The 18257-nt window shown below is 34.8% G+C and overlaps 1 long non-coding RNA gene across 2 annotated transcripts in view; it reads left to right on the top strand.

Annotated features, from left to right (window-relative positions):
* Window positions 1–18257, top strand: part of LOC129136044 (uncharacterized) — a 77898-nt gene that overhangs the window by 40542 nt on the left and 19099 nt on the right. For both annotated transcript variants that reach the window (XR_010148614.1, XR_010148615.1), the window contains exon 3: window positions 8304–8390. This is a non-coding gene — a long non-coding RNA (uncharacterized LOC129136044). The remainder of the gene's footprint in view (window positions 1–8303; window positions 8391–18257) is intronic.

Raw genomic sequence — 18257 nt, 5'->3', positions numbered from 1 at the left:
ATGATCTTGAATCTTCTGATTGATGAACATGGAGTGTTTTTCCATTTATTTGTGTCATCAATAATTCCTTTCAGCAGTGTTTTGTAGTTCTCCTTGTTGAGATCTTCCACCTCCTTGGTTAGATGTCGTCCTAGGTATTTTATTTTTTTGTGGCTATTGTAAATGGGTTGTGTTCTTGATTTGCCTCTTAGCTTGAACTTCATTGGTGTATAGAAATGTTACTGAGTTTTGTACATTGATTTTGTATCCTGAAACGTTACTGAAGTATTTATCAGTTCTAGGAAACTTTTGGCGGTATAATTCCATAGATTTTACAAAATAATGTGTATGTATATGATCTCATTTAATCTTTGCAACCACATGAATTAGGTATTGTTATATTCGTTTTGCCAGTAAGAAAATTTATGTTCAGAAAGGTGGATAATTTATTTGTGATCATAGAACCAGTAAGAAGCAGAACTAGAAGTAGAACCTGGGTTTTATGCCTCCAAATCATGTGCTTTTCCCAAAGATCACTCTGGCTGTTTGCAAAAGGCTTTAAAGTAGATCTATGGATTTTGTATAGGACATTTCAAATAGGGTAATAAAATAATAAATCAGTAATTTCAGTACATATTGACAAAGTGAACAAAAGTGAGTTTGATTAATAGTGTGTGAGGTTAGTTATTTTTCTTATAGGTCCCTAAGGGAACATCTATTAATAGGCTTTGGAAACAGAAAATAACTAGCCTAGAGATTTAAGACAACATGCAAAGATTTAACCTTACAGACTGAGTGTTTATTAGAAACTTATGGTTGGCTTCTTTGAATGCAGCTGATGGGTGTACTACAGAGCTAACAAACAGGGGTTATCTTTGACCTCCACTCCACCACATGTTTGTATTTATTGAACATCTACTATGCACCAGACCCTGTGTTAGCTGTTGGGAATATGTCCATGAGCAGGACTGGTCTCTCTGCTTCTGACCTTCTCATTTCCTCATCCAGCACATTCTCTACAGAGATGAAGAGTGATCTTTCTAAAGTGCAAATCTGACCATGTCCAGTCAATGTCACCAGGCTGTAGGTTTTCACAGACAAGAGATCACAGCTGTCTGAGTTACCATTATATCATCATGATCAATCAAATCCAAACCTTGTAGGAAACACAAGGCCCTTCACAACTTGGCTCCTGCTTTCCTCTTCCAGCTCCAACTCCCTTTCCCCCACCTTATACTCTCTGCTCCAGCCATGTTGACCTCCTGTATACAGACTTAGGGGTGTACAAAGTTCTTTTTCTTCACAGGCCTGAGAAGTGCTACTCTCTTTTCTCTGAGGCCTCAGGCCACTATCCTTCTTTTCCCATTCGTCTCCTGGTAAGTTGTATTTATTCTTCTCCCTCATTTCAGACTTCACTTCCAGTAGAAAATTTCTTAGAACTGTCCCACAGAACTATCAATGCTTTCTTGTTTTATTTTGCATTTACCCTACACAGTTATACTACCTGTTTACTTATCAGTATATCTCCTGAAACAGTAATTAGCACACATCAGGCACTCAGATATTTTTAAAGTGGTCTCCCTTAGTCCATTTTTTTTCACTATATAGACTACCTGAGACTGGGTAATGTATGAAGAATGTATTGGCTCACAGTTCTGGAAGTGGGAAGTCTAAGGTCAAGGCAGCTGCAGGTTTGGTGATTGTGATTCCCAGATGGTGCCTTGCACATGAAGTCTTCCAGAGGAGAGGAAGGTTGGATACTCACATCGCAAGGGGCAGAAGAGGCAAGAGAGAAGAAGGCTGAACTCAACTGTCTATAGAGGCATTCTTCCCACCCATGTAGGCAATGAAATGACAATTAAATTTCAATGTGAGTTTTGGAGGAGACACTCAAATAATAGCTGGGTCATTGAAGAAATGAATAAATAAAACAGTACTGGATAATTTGTCAGGGATTTTGTTTTATTTCCTCTGTATCCCAGAATCTATTATAATACATAGGTCATAGTGAATCTATACTGAATGTTTTTAAATTAATGAATTAATTCATGAATGAGTCAGGCAAAGCTTGTACACACATATGCACACATGCACACACATGCACACTCACAGATACGCCGGGATAAGCAGGTTGCCTTTGCGGGCTCAGGTGGCCAGCTTTTATTCCCTTATCTGTCCCCGCCCACGTCCTGCTGATTGGTCCATTTTACAGAGCACTGATTGGTCCATTTTACAGAGTGCTGATTGGTTCGTTTTTACAGGGTGCTGATTGGTGCGTTTACAAACCTTTAGCTAGACACAGAGTGCTGATTGGTCCATTTTTGCAGAGTGCTGATTGGTGTGTTTACAAAGCTTTAGCTAGACACACAGCGTTGATTGGTCCATTTTTACAGAGTGCTGATTGGTGCATTTACAAACCTTTAGCTAGACACAGAGCACTGATTGGTGTGTTTATAATCCTCTAGCTAGACAGAAAAGTTCTCCAAGGCCCCACCTGACCCAGAAGCCCAGCTTGCTTCACCTCTCACCAGGACAATATGTTATATTAGGACCATTCAATCCAAGCCACTCTCATGTGGTTAATTGACACTGTCTCTTGAGTGTCCACTGAGAAATCATTCTGCAAGGTGCTAGGTGCTAAGGGACTCATAACCACTGAGTGCTCTCATCAAGGAGAGTGACTACTGCAGTAATATATTTGAAACAAATCTATGGTTTTCCTGGTGAATATCCTTAGTGGCCTCTTTTTTTGTTTTGCCCCCAGGATGAAATACAACCTATTTAACATGGTTTCCAGTGCCAAACCTTGCAATCTCCTCCTAATATGCCTTTCTGGGCTCAGCTGCTTCTGTTTCCCAACCACCATGCCTCTGACCCTCTGCCAATCCCAGACCCTCTGCAATTCTGCAAGTTCACTCTGTTCCATCAGGCATCTAATTTTCAGCTGGTGCTCCCTCTTTCTGAAATACGTCTTCTTAGTTTTCCACTTAGGGAACTCTTTCTTATTCTTTAAACCCACATTCAAAATGTCATCCCTTTTGTGATACTGCTCAGAGTGATCCAAGAAGTTTGTCACTGCATTTTCCTTGCACTAATGGTAATTCGTACAGACCTGTAGGATAAAACCTTTCAAACAGAATAGTCATTATTGATATGTATTTGTTGGTGAATGCAGTGTGCATCTTGATGTTAAGGAATGTACCCTATTTATCTTTGAGATAGCCAACCCTCAGCATACTGATAGGCACTCAGTAAATATTTATGCAATAATAAATGTACAAAAACTGATTTCTTAATTTATAATATAACACCATATATTATATTATAACTGAATTCATCATATCCCAATAGATGGGTCTCACTGTCTTATTTTTGCGGTTTAGGTTTGAAACACTACATTATAAAATTCTAATAATTTTCCCAGCAGTTTATATCATAACAATAATTGTGAATGTTTGAGTCACATGCCTTAGACGTCTGCTATTTTACAGTGTGCACAGTTTGTGTTATGTAGTATATAAGCTATTAAATTATATGCCAGTACATTTGACAATAAATTAATAATGTAGTTTCTAAAGTAAGCATTCCTCAAATCAGGATTTCAGGTTCCATCCATGTTCTTTGATAAGTTGTAAGATCTTCAGTAGAGGACTATATTATTTCTGTAGTGTTAGCTGGAAGTAATTAATAAATATAGTATTTTATGTCACAATGCTCATCTTTGTACTGGTATTTCCATTACCTACATGCTTCTTTCCTTGATCAGAATCCTATCCTAATGATGACTAATGGTATCCCACAGAGGCAGAAAATGAAGGTATTGAAAGAGCAGGAATACACTTCTAGCTATAAAATTCTTACTGAAAGAGTTGCGTGCTTGAAATAGAACACAAATATAATTGAATGCTTAAAACTGAACACAAACATAATTAATGCTAGAGTGGATTTGGTTTCCAATAAAAATATAAATGATTTAGTTTAAAATGTTTGAGATAAAAATATTAATTCTAGGTTGTGAATGTAAGAATGCATTTGGTAGCAAGGATTGAATAGATAAAAGCATAGTTCAAATAAGGTTTAAATGCTTTACATGTGAATTCCAAAAACAAGTTGTTTAGCATTTTGGTAGTGTTTAATATTTATATTATAAATCAAATTAATCAAGAGATTTATCACATTTTAAAATAAAATACATTACATTAATATGGTTTAAAATTAACTAGAGTTTAATAGCAAAATGTAGTAACAATTGCAGTTATGAGAACGACTTAGAATCTGAAAAGGAATACATTTACTGCAACATGTACCTATATGAACATGATTTTGTGAACCACCTGGACCTTGAACATCTGCAAAGATGAAGATGCTGGTGACATTCAATAGGGATTTGATGAATTAATAAATATATATTATAAATTCTCTTACATTTGTCTTTTTATGTCAGTGATATAGTTTGGCTGTGTCCCCACCCAAATCTCATATTGAATTCTCAGGTGTTGTGGGAGGGACCTGGTGGGAGGTAATTGAATCATGGGGGTGGATCTTTCCCATGCTGTTCTCATGATAGGGAATAAGTCTCACAAGATCTGATGGTACTATAAGGGGGAGTTTCCCTGCACAAGCTCTTTCTTTTGCCTGCTGCCATCCACGTAACTAAGATGTGACTTGCTCCTCCTTGCCTTCTGCCGTGATTGTGAGGCCTCCCCAGCCATGTGAAACTGTTTAAGTCCAATAAACTTCTTTCTTTTGTAAATTGTCCAGTCTCGGGTATGTCTTTAGTAGCAGTGTGAAAACGGACTCATGCAATCAGCATGTTTGAAATGGCTGAAGTAGCTCCTTTCTTCAAAAGAACTCCAAACAAACCTAATTAAGAGGTGTTCTCTTTTTTTCACTTATATATTTTTTTCTAAATCATTGTTGAATTACATATATTGAGAGTGAACACAGGATTATCTGGGCCATTTTTATTTTAGGAATTCAAAGCACACATGCTTCTGCCTACCTAGAATGAGGAAAGAGTTGATAAAAGAGGTGACACATTGTGAACAGAATATTTTTATTATGCACACCTGGGATAGGTTGCTTTGGGCAAGAAGCTACTTGCCTGAACTGTACTAATATTTTCTCATGTATCCAGCAGCCTGCACTCTAATTTATAATAAAAAGTCACCTGTTTATTATAAACATGATTGAGACTTCAAATGTAACAAATTTGACTCATTACATTTGAACAATTGCTTTATATCTCACAGTCTAGTGAAAAGTAATTGTTTTATCAGATGTTATTCTATATTATAGTACAGCTGGGAATATATTCTTCAGGTATCTTATGGCTAGTTCCTATGATTTTTATACAAAATTTGCAGTGTAGAAAAGGATAATTCTCTGAATTTTTTTATGTGATTAGATGCTTATTCCCATACATTCTTCTGAGGTCAGAAGAAGAGCAGCACAATCATTCTCAGATCTGAAACCATATATTACAGAAACATGCTGCTTAATGTGATATGTTGGGTAAGTGAGGATCAGATTAATAATGCATCAGATCAATAATATCTGTGTTTACTATGTGAAGATATTATTATAAGCAGCTTACATATGCTGACTCATTTAGTCCTCAGGATAACTTTATGATGAAGACATTATTACAATCATTTTCTCTATGTTTAAAAAAATGAGCAAACTGAGACATAGAGAAGCAAATATTCCAGGATCACACAACCATCCAGATCAGTGCTCAGGATTATAAACCAAGGCAGCCTAGCACCCAACTCTAGGGATGTAAGCTGCCTGGTGACTTGTACCCCCAAGACTTAGCAGCAATCACTGGAGTTAGGTGGTGGGTATCTGTATTGTTACCAGCTCTGTAGTTTATTCTGAAGTACATTTTTTGAGTCATATAACATAGGGTTTGAATTCTGACTGTGTGAGTATGTACTGACTATGTGAAGTTGGACAAGTTATTTAATCTTGCTGAGCCTCAATTTCTTCAGTAAAATGGGGAGATATTTACCACTTAGAGTTGTGGGTGAATTAGGTGAGCCGTCATATGTGAAGCGCTTGTACAGAGTACGTGTTTAAGAAAGAGAAGGTATTGCTATTATTATTATGGAGAGTTGACAAAATCTTTCTATGCTCAAATAACTCTCTTCGAAAAGTATTTTTGTGGGGGTGTGAAGGTACTCATTAAACTATAATTTTTAAAGTTTGGCCTACTTTGGAACAGTGCCTTCTCATTAATTCAAGAAGAGATAAATTTATGGTCTACTTTTCATTATGACTTCCATTAGCACGTTGACCTGATTTCAGAGAAACTCTTAAAACAGTATCTCACGGCAATATATTGCTTAACATGATACATTGAGTAATAGAGGAAATGGCTCCTTGCCAGTGACTGTCCTGGCTCTCTCCTTGTCTCCTTATGAGTGGGAAGTAGTCTGTAGGCAAGTCCCTGAGCAGAAGAGATGAAAATCAGAAGATCGCCTCAGTTTGGGTCTCCTGCCTTTAGAGAAAACTCAAGAGAGCACTGGCTGATGTAAGGAGATAATATACTGGAATATGCCAGTTAGCTCGTATCCCATTTATCACCTTTCCCCATTTCAACCAGAGACACTTAATACTTTGACAATGGTTGGATGATTATAAAAGAAAGACTGTTTAACTTTTGTCTTCCAAAACGGACTCTTGTAGCCCAATTCAGAGAAAGCGTTGTGAAAGACAAAGCTTTTGATGCAAGCTTTGAGAGCAAGACCCAGGAGAGGAAAACAGCATTTCAGAAGTCCGCCAGTAAAGCCCTAAATGAACAGTGAAACCCTACATAATAAAAATTGAAAACAAGATAGGTGACCAGTCAGAAGACTCTGACCTGGGGGTAAAGGGTGGGTGGGAATTGGGAAGCCCAGCCTTAGAGAGTAAAGAGAGAGGAGGGAGACTAGGGAGGAGGCCAGTGGGCTCCATGAGTGGAAAGTCATCATGTAGGAGACAATGCCTAGTCTCTTAGGGTGGGCACATTTCATGGCCAGAATCATGAAGCTGTGGACATGAGCCTCACCTGCAGACTGTTCATAACAGTGTGTGATGGTTCCTGCCAAGGCACTGTTAACGCCTTCATCATGTCTGTGAGGGCTCTCTAGAGAGAGACCCATTGACCCTCCAACAGCAGTGATGCTGCCTGGGCCTCGACACTTCACTTGGCCCATCTAAACTAATTTGTGTGGAAAATCCTCCACTTCAACAATGCAGGACACTCGTAATCTCCTGAACAAAAACAGTGGGATCCTGAATTTACTACTGGGACTATTGTACAATATAAGGTACCCAGCATCTGGACCCACGCAGCTGAACAGAAACAGCTTGATTTGTTTTTCCCAGTTGGGAAAATAGACAAACATACTGTCAGTTTTGGACTATGCAAATTATAAGCATCATGCTCTGTGAAGAGTAAACATTATGCACTTTGTAAGAATGATGTATGTCCTGCTTTTCACGGTTGGTCACCTTATTAGTTTAGGAGGCAATAGAGTGGTAGTAAAACTGCTGAATAGCAGAGACTATGTTTAATGAGAGGCAGCAGACACTTGGAGGAAAAGAGAGGGTAACAAAAATATGAGTTATTTGATTTTTCATTGCAGAAATCATTTCAAGGAAAACACTGCTGGCAAGGGGATTATTGTTCTTATTTAACTTATAGGAGATCATTTAAAAAGTTTACAGAACTTTTAAACATGGATCTTTCAACCTCAAATTACTCACATTTGTATATTTCCATTTGTTCCTTTTTATACCTTCACAAAGAAGGAAAGCAGATATTTGTAAATTTTACTTTACAAAGGCAGAAGTAGAGTTTCTACTGTGGGGAAACTGATAGACAAAAGAACTAAGTGACCTTGGAAAAATCTCTTGTCATGAATTTCTTTTGACACAAAAAAGACGGCGTTTACCATCATTTGGTAAATGTATGTATGAAGAAAAGGTAGTTTGTTCTGAAATGAATGTTTTAAAAGTTCTATGGGAATATTTTCATATCTGAATTTGTTCAAGAAGTCAAATATACACTTCCATGCAGCTGAAGGAATTTAGAATGCAAGCAACAGCTTTGATTTTACAATAAGGTTATTAGTTACTCATTTTTCTTAAAGAGGACTTCAGTTGAAATTTGAAGGGCTCTTTTGCCCAAGTCAAAGCTGTTATGGTAAATGATTCTTACCTAATGCTTCCCAGCAATAGTCACTACTTGAGTCCATTATGTCTTAGGTTATTTTATTATCACCTTCCTTGGCATAGTCATGTAGGATTTACATAACTTTGTGTGTGTCTGATTGCAGGTGCTGGGATGCCAAAAAGGAAATGAAAGCCAGGATCCATCTGGAGACCTCTACACATTCTCTGTTGCAAAAGGCTGATGAATGAAGGTAGGAGGACACTCATGGGGACAAACATCTTTGATTTGCAAATAGACTTATTCCTCCAATATTAACCCTGATGTTTGTCACAGTATGTGAGTTATTATGGTAATGTGGGTGGGAGTTAATGGCAGTGTTAAAGCTAGTTTGAAAGGAGTTTTAGTGGATAATGTTTTTGAGCCTTAGTTAAAAAAAAAGGTATCCATTGAGCCTCATATAACTTCTTGAGGTAGGTAGCAAAGGTATTATTACCACCTCTATTTTGTGGATGAGGAAACTGTGGCTCTGAAAGATCAAATGACTTGCCTAGGGTCATACTCTCAACCGTCCATATTTCTCTCTATTAAAGAAAATAAAACACTGGACTCAATTTGAGAATTCTCCAAGAGTGAGAGTAGAAGGGTCTGCTATTGCTTATCTGCAACTCCATAGGGGAGGCAACACTGTAGGATTACTTTAAATACTGAGGGAATGGGAATCTCCAGTGATCTTTTGGATTATGAGTATCAGTATGAAGGAACCTCAAACTCAAGGCTAAAACCAGTATTGTAATGTAACATAACTGGACTCCTAGTAAATGGCCTGGGTTGGAAACATCAGCTAGTGAATATCAGGGACAGCACAACTGCATCAGCTAAGACCCAAGAGAAATGGGGCACAGTGCCCTCTGCAATCTCTGAGAGTTGAGAGAAAAGTTGAAACAACAGGATTTCAGAAAAAATTGAGCAAGGGAACTCTCCTGGTCTAAAGATCATTTTTATATCCCTCCCCTTGCCAGCTGATAAAACACCTCTTTTGCAAACTCTCCTGAAATGACTTCAGCAGGATTTGCCACTATTGTGACTCCCCTTGACTTTAGGAGAGCCTCTAAACCTTGGGTTGGCAAGTTTCAAGCCATCTATTGCCTATTTTTGTAAATATGGTTTTATTGGAACACAGGCATTCCCATGTATTTACATATTGTCTGTGGCTATTTTCATACTATGAAGACAAATTTGAGTAGCTGCAACAGAGACCATATGGCCTGCAAAACAAAACAAAACAAAACAGCCTTCTAGACCTTTACAAAAAATGTTTGCTGACCTTTGTCCTAGACTATTAATAGAAACGTGCCTTAATCTTGATGTGAGCTCTGATTGGTCAGGAATTACTGCCTGGACTTACTGTGTTGAAAACTCTGAGTCTCTGGTTGATAAGAAAGTGTGCAGGGATCTATTAGCAATGTCTGCTATAGATACAGAAGCTAGGATTGGTGACACTTGTGCCAAGTATTTGTAATTCTCTACTGTAGGGTTTTATTTTTCCACTCTGCTGTGAGACCAACCAACCTTAGCCAACAAATTCACTGATGCCTTGAGGATTGTTCTTAATATGAAGCCAGGCAGGAGACTTCTATTGTAAGGCAAATTTAATATGTTCTTGAATAAATTAATTAATGTGACTAGTCACAGCTGTGACTTGAATGTTATAAACTTTGCTATATAGTTTACAAATATTATCTTATTTGTCTTTACAAATCTGAAAGATATATATTTGTCTTTATTTTGTGGCTAAGGATATTAAGATATAGGAAATTAGCTACTTTTAGTGTTGAACTCAAATATGGTTCCAAAGACAATAGTTTCATTCTGTTGGGTTAATTTAAATTGGAGAGGAATCAAAATGTCATTTTTAGCCTTTTCTGATGCGTACAATTCAACAAGTAGGATTTAAAGTTGTACTTCTAAGAGAAATATCCCTGGGGGACTTAAACTATTGGTCATTCACACTTTTACATGTAATACCTCAATATGACCATTTTGCCTCTTAAAAACAATCACAATTTCAAATATTGTATAAATATAATAGGAAGTTGTTTATAAGGAATTTTTTGCTTGTTTGTATGTTTTAGGAAAGAAAGTTAGAGAAGCAGTTTGGGGGCATGAAGTGTTCTTGGGGCAAACAGGATATTCAGAGATTTAGTGTTTGCAAAAGAGAATGTTTGAATCATAGCTGGGGCCTAGTAGGTAGATATGGAATAAATTTTTCTGGCTAGTTTTAGCCAATGTTGTTTTGATTGAAACTAGCAGAAACTTTTCAGAGCTAACTTATGTTGAAGAGCATTTATTAAAAGAAAGCATTTTTTTTTTCTCATGGAATGTAAGGGCAAAAAAGTATAGCTGGTCTCTGAAAGGAACTGGATCTAACCAAAAATTCTCTCTTTCATGGGTGTGCTTTCTTTCTCCAGCTTCTTTTATTTCTTTGCATTCATGCTAGAAAAATAACTGCCCTAAATGGGAGCAACATTACTTTTTAGACTTTGTCATAGACCTGGGATTGGGAATTCGATGTTGTGTCAGGACCTTAATTCTCAAATCATGACCAAATATGAGAAGGGCCAGCAACTTACGTAAAGCCAAGTTTCAGCCCCAGATAATCTTATATCCCCATGAAGAGGGGACAATTTTCATGGGACCTGGAGAGGAGCTAAAATTAAAAGCAACTCTCTGAAGCTTAACAGTTTGAAATTGGGTCTAGTTTCTTGGGGTTGGTAAGAGAATGAGAATGGTTATAGCCAGGCCTACCTTATCAAGTCCTGTTGGCCCCTTTTTGAGAAAGAGGCAGAAATTTTATGGATCACCTATCCCTGAAGACACTAACTTTGAGAATAAAGTTCCTTATTGTTAATTTTGCTAGATCAAATCTTCTTTAAGACTGAGCAATTCCAATTATTCTCTCACTGCTTCACACCACTCTGAGATTGAAGGGCAAGAATCATAATAGCTATTACAACTGCCAGCAAGTCAAATCTTTCAGGCTGAAGAATATGAAAGAAGAAAAAGAGACAGACTCACCAGTGACTTATTTACTCAAATGTCAGTACTTCTTTATTTCAGTTTCTTTTGCACAGTCTTCTTCTAGCATCTACTGATTCATCCAGTGATCAACTTCACAATTATCACTCTCCTTTTCCACCTCTTTCTACACTCAACATTGACAATAAAATATTGAAATATGACAAGAATAAATGCAAATAATATTTCTAGATATTTGAGGTCTCAGGGAAGATAAATCACAAGTAGACATAGAATTTGTTTTCAATGAGTTTTGTTAATGGAAAGGTTTTATTAGCATATATATATACATATATATGTATATACACACACACATGCACACACACACAAGATGGCACAAACAAATCATAATTGTCATAATATATTCAAAGTGTTCAATGCTGAACAGGAAAAAGAACGTGCTTCAGCTTCAGTGATGATGTGGCTAGAAGGAAGGTATCCTATTCTTGGAGACCTATAATATAAAGTTCAAAAAGCTTATTCAAACCCATCTGCAGGCATCACTGGATTATCAGTAAATATCCTTAGAATCAGGATTTGTTTGATTTTGGTGTGAGATTACTTAATATTCAGGAGAAAAAGCAAAATTCAACATTTTATTTGAAAAATTTGATAAATATGATTCATACATAATGTTAATAAACATAAATATATTAAAATATGTATAATAATTAATCAACAAGCTCCAGGGAGGTAAAATATTTTGCCGAAGATCACATGGCTAGGAAATATTAATAATTTATTGCAGTGTAAAGAAACATCAATTAAGTAGCAAGAAATAAAACAGGTTATAATCTTTGCTTCATTATTGACTAATGTTGAGCAATTTGCTTACAATTTCTGAAGGTCAAGCTAAGATTTATATCTCCAGTATGTATACAGCATTTACAAATCAAATTGGTCAAATTAGGTGAATAAATTTCATAAGTTAGAAAGACAAATTACAAATAAATGCGTGAAAAATTTGCAGTAGTTAATGAAAGACTTATCAAACAAACAATGAAGCATGGTTTGCTTTTCAAAATGCTATAGATTAAAATATATATATATAAAGTTTCAAATGGCTCAGTGGAATACACCCTTTCAAACACTTTGGTAAAAGTTAAATTTGCATAGACACTTTGGTATTCAACATAAAATGACTTGATTTCGAAGAATTGATGCTAAGGATACAGATATACAGGCAAATATCAAGGAAGCTTATGAAAGCATTATTACAGTAAAATATTGGAAACTTATTTTAAATATTAGATACTGTACATTCATAAAATTCATATTCTCAAAGAAAATTCACAAATGTAAGAAAACAAACATGATACAGTGTTAATTGAAAACATGACAAAATACTATATATATAGCTATATCTATATATATAGAAAATGATACTGTTTTTATATAAATATATGTATAGTTACAAGTAAATGAATAAGAAAGGGCCTAGAAGGAAATATGGTATCAACAGAAATTAACTTTAGGTGGTGAGCCTATAGATGATATTCATTTACTTCTATATATATATTACTGAATATTCTTCAGAGAACAGAAACTAATTTTACATTAAGAAAATGAGACCATACATTAATTGCTTCAGGAAAAAAATAGAAATTGAAAAAAAATTCTATATTTATGGAAGAAATTATAAAAGTCACACAATAATTACTTCTTAAAAGTACTTATAGACTGTTTAGCTGGTAAATTTTCTCTAAGTTATGAAGCACAAATAATTCCCATCATATATAAACTGTTTCATTTGTGAAATAGATAAAAAGTATCCAATTTATTAATTCTTTAATAATACTATGAAAACATTAGACAGTTTGCAACAGCAATGAAAAAAACATAGATTAATTTTCCTTATGACTACAAAGGCAAAAATCCTTAATAAAATGCAAGAAAGGGCTGCGTGTTGTGGCTCACCCCTGTAATATCCAGCACTTTGGGAGGCTGAGGCAGGTAGATCATTTAAGGCCAGGAGTTCAAGACCAGCCTGGCCAACCTGGTGAAACCCCGTCTCTACTAAAAATACAAAAATTAGCCAGGTGGTAGTGGCACGCACCTGTAGTTCCAGCTACTCAGGAGGCTGAGGCAGGAGAATGGCTTGAACCCAGGAGGCAGACGTTGTGCTGAGCCGAGATCATGCCATTGCACTCCAGTCTGGGTGACAGAGTGAAACCCTCTCTCAAAAAAAAAAAAAAAAAAAAAAAGCAAGAAAGTTGAACTCAATAGTATATTTGAAGTCCACCCACAACCAAGTAGGATTCATGTGATAATTTCAAGGATGATTTAGTATTAGACAATCTGTTTATACAATAATTTGGATAGGTTTAACGAGAATAAATAGATTAGAGACAATATGTTATAATTTCAGTGCAATCTGAAAATGCAATGCTGTGTGATAACACACAGCATTTATTCTTCATAAAACAATCCTAAAAGCTGGAATAGAAGTATTTCTTAACGTCAATGTTTATTTGGAACCAATAATTTTTTTTTAAAATATGCAACACCAAAGACCTTTCCACTTAAATTAGAAATAGACACACTATTTGTTAATCAGTTCTATGGCAGGGACTAGGAAACATGCTGGGTATACCAGAGGGGAGCAAAACAGACATTATCCCTGCTCTGATGTTACTTCCAGTGTAGCACTGTAGTAGAATATATACAAGGAATAGGAAATTATATAATTTCTATTTGCATAAATACAATTTTCATGTGAGAAGTATTATGAAGAAAATTAACAGAATAATGAAATAAAATTAATGGGAGGTACTATGTAGAGTGTTTGCCAGAGAAGCTCTCACTAGAGAGGTATCATTTAAGCTAAGATTGGGAGGATAGGAAAGCAAAATACTTATTACTGTTTTTTCATGGTGGCCATTTACCATAGCTCTTGAATTTATAGCAATTCAATAAAAGAATAAATAGATATAAAATGTATAATACTTGAGGAGACAAAAGTATTATTACTTGTAGATAATATGTCTACATATACACCCATACAGGAAGAAGATAAGCTAATTATTAGGATTAAGAAATATAATTCAGCAAAGGGATCAGACATAGGATAAGCATTTTTTTAATCAATGGCTTTCTTATATACTAAAAGTAAGCAAGTAGTAGATGAATGGGGGTAATATTTCCCATTATCAATAATGACAAAAGTCAGAAAATATTTAGTAATAATTTTCACAAGAAAAGTTTACATAAAGAAAATTACAAATATTTACTTGATGATATTAAAGTAATACTTGTATTGGTGGAAAATTATACCAGCTCCTGTGTGGGAAGACAAATAAAATATCTTAAAGGTATCATTTCTTCCCTAATTTGTAGTTTTATAGCATTTCAAGTATAAGCACTTGTATAACGTGAAAAAATAATTTAAAAATCTAGATTAAAAATGTGTGTAATAGGGGAAGAACTTTCTCTGACCATTAGTAAAGTGTATTACAAAATCACAGAGATTACAATAGTGTGGGGTTTGAGTAAGAAAAGACTGGTTCATCAAAGGAGCAGTAGAGTTAGACCTAAAATAAATCTTACTATATATAAAAATGTGTTATATAATAAATATTATAAATAATGAAGAACAAGTTATTCAGTGCAGGATATTGAAAACAGTTTTATTTTTACTTCATACTATATATAATTAAGTATTTAAAAATAATACTCTAAACAACTAGACATTTGTGTAGATGAGTATTGAACTGACATTGAGATAGGAAACTGCATATTAAGTCTAAAAATGTAGAAAATTTTAACTGTTCAAAAGTTATGGGCTTAAGAAATCATAAACAGAGTAGACAACCTACAGAATGGGAGAAAATATTTGCAAACTATGCATTCGACAAAGGCGTAATATCCAGATCTATAAGGAACTTAAACAAATTAACAAGCAAAAACCTAACAACCTGATTAAAGGATATGAACACACACTTCTCAAAAGAAGACATACATGTGGCCAACAGGCATATGAAAAAATGCTCAACATCACTATCATTAGAGAAATACAAATCCAAACCACAATGAGTTGCCATTTCATGTCAGTCAGAATGGCAATGATTTAAAATGTCAAAAAACAACAGATGCTGGTGAGGTTGCGGAGAAAAAGGAACACTTTTACACTGTTGATGGGAGTGTAATTAGTTCAACCATTGTGGCGATTCCTCAAAGATAGAGAGGCAGAAATATCATTTGCCCCAGCAATCCCATTACTGGGTATATACCCAAAGGAATATAAATCATTTTGTTATAAAGGTACATGTATATGTGTTCATTGCAGCATTATTCACAATAGCAAAGACATGGAATCAACCCAAATGCCCATCAATGATAGACTGGATAAAGAAAATGTGGTACATGTTCACCATGGAATACTATGCACCCATATGAAAGAATAAAATCACATCCTCTGCAGCAACATGGATGCAGCTGGAAGCTGTTATCCCAAATGAACTAATGCAGGAACAGAAAACTAAATACTGCATATTCTCACTTATTAGTGGGAGCTAAACGTTGAGTACACATAGACACAAAGAAGGAAACAATAGACACCAGGGCTACTTAAGGGTGAAGGGTGGGAGGAGGGTGAGGACTGAAAAACTACCTATTAGGTACTATGCTCATTACCTGGATAATAATCTGTATACCAACCCCTGCAACATGCAGTTTACATCTTGTAACAAACCTACACATGTACCCCCTGAACCTAAAATTAAAGTTGGAAAGGAAAAGTAACATTATGAGCTTAAAGCAAACAAAAATAAAAGATCCTTGACAAATTGGGAAAAGATGTTTAGGGCACAATAAAAATATCTTTAAAACCTCAGTATCTGTGAAGCCCAACAAAGAATAAGACAGTAATAAACAACAGATGAAATGGGCAAGGAACATAAGCAGACATTTCAAAAGATTAAAAAAAGCTTATCTTCATTAGTAATTCAGGAATAAATATTAAAATAACATGCCATTTTCACCTATCAATTAATAAATATATACTTTAAAAAATGTTTAAATGCAGTGGCAGATATAGTATAAAAGGTACTCTAACATCCTGTTATAGAAATGAACATTGGTGTGACCTTTCTGCAAAATAGGTTGGTCATTTGTGTAAGATTTTTAAGAGTTCATATCTTTGGTTGATAATTACAGTTGAGGGGAACTCAACAGAATAAATTAATCAAAGCTGCTGACAAAGATTTAGGTATATGAATGCTAGTCATGGCATTATTTATAACCAGAAAAACTTGAAAACAACTAAAATGTGCAACAATAGAGAATTATGTTAAGTACTATATTTATATGATAATATGTTCCTTTCAAATTAAATGTTTTTGAAGAATGTTTAATTACATGGATAATGCTCACAAAATTTTAAGTAAAAATGATCAAATTATTAAGTAAAAATAAAACTAAATACAAGCTATGACCAAAAATTTCAAAGTACAGTATATATGAAGGTGAATGGATACATAGAAAAAAATTAAAATATTAATTAAACTATAATTATTTCTGGGTAGTAACATTAGGAATATTTTCTCTTTGCTATATTATTCTGTAGTTCCTAATTATTTTAAATCTTTATCATGTATTCATTGATGTCCAGGAAAGCCATCTAATAACAACATTAACAATAAAAATGTAGACAATAAGGATTTTGTAACAATAATCATTCTTTACAGGATCAAATGAATAATCTATATGTACATAATGAAATTTAGGAGGAAACATAGAACTTACAAATTTTTACTGCTAATTTTTATAGCTGTAACCCTTAAGTTAAGCTAATTAACTTATTTTTAACTTATTTATTAAGTTAAGCTAATTAACTAATTTTTATAGCTGTAACCCTTAAGTGGGGTCTTCTGACCCCACTGTACAACATTGTTTATCTATTAGACACCCAAATATCCAAATGCAAGTTGTAATTCATTAGTACTTCCATAAAACAAAAAGAAATCCTTGACTGTACTAAATTCCTGGGTATCAAATCACAAATCAGTATTTTTAAAGAAAATTAAGTTTAATTTATGCCAAGTACTTACATTGGTATCAATTTATATTTTCGTGACTCATATCACAAACCATGTCATTCCTTTGAATATGGAAAGCCCGAGTAGAATATTTATGAAAAGCATTTAACTCTATGGAATGAAAGGAATGACCCAGTCCCTGGATAATTGCAGGATTTAATTCTACAGAATTGTTACTGGTAGTAGATGCTGACCTTTAATTCACAGTTCCTAAATACGCTCCCTAAACAGGAGTATAATTATATAAGGTACGTTTCAAGCCAACATTAAAAAAAAAACTAAGATTTGTGGGAAATATAATACAAGAATGTGAGAGAGAGTTCCACAAATGCATTTAGTGCCGGACTAGAGAAGAACATATTCAGGCTTCACCCCTTGAAACAGACTCAGTCTGAGAAATTAAGAAATTGTGTACATCTCTGGAACCAGAAAACTAGGGACTGTACCATTGAATCAGAAAACTTAACCAGTTGTCTCTGATTATCAGTGCTTCTCCATGGGATGGCAGAAACACTGTATCTCACTTTTGCATATTTATTCATTAAAAGAAAATGGAAAAAATATCAAAAATGAGAGATGTAAGAACTTTCATTGCAGTAAATGCTGTAAGAGAAAAAATGTTAATAACTCATTCAATTCAGAATCAGAAAGAATGAGCAGTGAGAATAGGATATTTCACTTGAATAGAGCAATGATGCACAATACACCAGAAGATGGAGGAAACTATGACAAAATTTGGAATGGAAATAATGCATCTATTTTTCCTCTAGTTGAGGACAAAACTAATAATCAGATTTGTTGTTCATCTGATAAGGGAGACTAAAAGCAACCAATTTATTATCAAGTCTAAATTAATTTTGCTTAGTTGGAAGATGGATCGAAAGACAGAGACAAAACTAAATCCATGAGGGCTCTAGTAAATCAGTGCACAACAAGGGAAAAAGTGTTATTCTGAATAGTTAAAGATAAGTTTACCTGAGAAAATAACTGTAGAATTCAGAATATTG

Source organism: Pan troglodytes, chromosome 11 (genome assembly GCF_028858775.2).
Source record: "Pan troglodytes isolate AG18354 chromosome 11, NHGRI_mPanTro3-v2.0_pri, whole genome shotgun sequence".
Lineage (NCBI taxonomy): Eukaryota > Metazoa > Chordata > Mammalia > Primates > Hominidae > Pan > Pan troglodytes.
Note: the sequence above shows the minus strand (reverse complement) of the source record. Positions and strands in the feature narration are given on the sequence as shown.